The sequence below is a fragment of the Halyomorpha halys genome, unplaced genomic scaffold (genome assembly GCF_000696795.3).
Source record: "Halyomorpha halys isolate HHAL.00 unplaced genomic scaffold, Hhal_1.1 Scaffold2250.1, whole genome shotgun sequence".
In the NCBI taxonomy this organism is placed as follows: domain Eukaryota; kingdom Metazoa; phylum Arthropoda; class Insecta; order Hemiptera; family Pentatomidae; genus Halyomorpha; species Halyomorpha halys.
Window position 1 is genome coordinate 3344 of NW_027109996.1, and position 2272 is coordinate 5615.

Here is a 2272-nt window from a genome sequence, read left to right on the forward strand (position 1 = left end):
CGTATAGAGAAACTACCCATTGGTAGCACTCTAATGACATTTTACATTAGCTGGTCTCGTGGCCTTCTTCTTTTCAGGCGCCTCGGAAGATTGTCAGGAATGGAAGACGATGCAAGATTAGAAACTAGGGGGTTTGAGTGGTTGGAGAGTTTATAATGGAAGGAGTGATATCCGGTTCGGGCTAGATCGGTTACATAGGGAACATTATTGTCTTTATGTATGATTTTATTTGTGACAAAGTAAGGAGCATTGAGAATTTTGGATTGTAGGGATTGAATACGAGAGGAATTCGAAGGTTTAGTGGAGCCCCAAAGCTCAACTCCATATGTCCAGATTGGCCATATTACAGTCATGTAGATCATTCTTTTGTAATGTGTTTGAAGTTTAGACCGTTTGTCTAGTAAGTGCTGTAATAGTCGAAATCGGCGTGCAGGTTCCTGTCTTTTCTGTCTTGTGTGAGGATTCCGGGTTAATCGTTTGTCCAAATGTAGTCCAAGGTAGCGGATCTGTTAGACAGGTGTGAGTAACATCATTAAATGAAACTGTAGGGCAGTCACTAGTTTTACGACGAAGGGTAAAGGTGATTTGATGTGATTTGTTGGAAGTTATCTTAATTGGAGACGACACTATTCTTCGAGGGCTGTGATATGGGATTGGAGATTTTGGGATACGATTAATGGGTTATAATTAACAGCGAGCACACATGTGTCATTGGCATACGTGGTGAGGATAGTGTTAAGATTGGTTGGAATGTCAGCTGTATAGACGGTGTAGAGGATGGGACCAAGTATACTACCTTGTGGAACACCAGCGGACTGAGAGTAGAGGGATGAATAGGAACCATTGTGGTTTACTTGGAAAAATCTACCAATGAGAAAGGAACGAATGATGTAAAAGTATGTAGGAAGTAGGAATTTACGGAGTTCGTAAGCAGTCCCGGGTGCCAGACTCGATCAAAAGCCTGTTCTACATCGAAAAAGACCCCCGTGCTGTATATTCCGCGCTCCAAAGAAGACGAGACTACGTCCACTACCCGATGAGATTGCTGGATAGTAGAGTGGGATCTTCGAAATCCAAACTGGTGATCAGGGATTATACGATTGGAATCCAGGGGTATAGGCATTTCAAAATGAGTTTTTCAAGGATTTTGCCCATGATCGGTAATAGAGAGATAGGACGATAGGATTATGGGTATTCTGGAGGCTTTTGGGGTTTGGGGATTCAAATAATTCTTTTTTAGAAATAACATTCGACGTATTAACTTGTTCTAATGCCTGACGTCATGAAATATGGAAAGCGTAATTCTAAGGTATGATTTCTTATGGATAATTTGCATGACAAAAATATAAATTATACTTAAAATACATAATTATGTAATTTGATAGTAGCATGTACTAGTTACTTGAACTATATCGTGAACTAAAATGTTCTTATTTATCTGCTCAATAAATAATTTTCGATAAAATTACTTCTAATCATTTCATTTTTCAACTATCGTAGATTTTATTATTTATGATTAGTTTTTTAGCTAATTAGGTATTTAGGTTACTTCCTGTTTAGATTTCATTACTTTGCCCTAATGGATTACAATATAAATTGAATCTAATTAAACCAGACTCGCAGATAATTTCAATTTGAAATAATTCTATTTTTGGAAATAATACCGAACGATTTATCCTAACCTTTTGTGTAAATGTTATTTTAATATATTAATGATCGGTTAATGACAATCACAATGATATGTTATATTATTGCAGGGAACGTACGAAGTAAACAACTTGGACCTGGATGACCTCAAAGTTGGCCCAGTAATGCCGAACTTCCCGTACGGTAAGTACAGAGCAGATTATAGCGGGAAGATCAACGGCACTTTGGTTGGCTGCATTAGATACTACGTGGACGTAGTACTTGCCAAGAGAATGCGAGCAAGAAATAAAAATAAAAATAATAATTAATAATATATAAAAATAATAAATAAAATTATAATTAATTTGGAATATAATAAATTGGAACTAGTTAGAATTATTTTTAGGTTTTTTTGACAGATCACCCTGACAACACATCCCACGCTGGTTCTTGTATCCTTATTCATAAATCTTTACCTCACTCCCTTATTCCTTCTACTCCGTCTAATATTATTCAATAAACATCCGTCATCTTATCCTCTCGCCCGTTAATGTTACACTTTCAGCTATATATTGTTCTCCAGGTATTTCCCTTTCCTATAGCCATCTTGACTCCTTATTCCGGTCCCTTGGTCCGCGATTTATTG

The 2272-nt window shown here is 37.0% G+C and overlaps 1 long non-coding RNA gene across 1 annotated transcript in view; it reads left to right on the forward strand.

Moving 5' to 3' along the window:
• The window catches only part of LOC112211515 (uncharacterized), a 5136-nt gene extending 3285 nt beyond the window's left edge, over positions 1-1851 (forward strand). The window contains exon 2 of the long non-coding RNA XR_002945626.2: positions 1758-1851. This is a non-coding gene — a long non-coding RNA (uncharacterized lncRNA). The remainder of the gene's footprint in view (positions 1-1757) is intronic.
• The last annotated feature ends 421 nt before the right edge of the window (positions 1852-2272 follow it).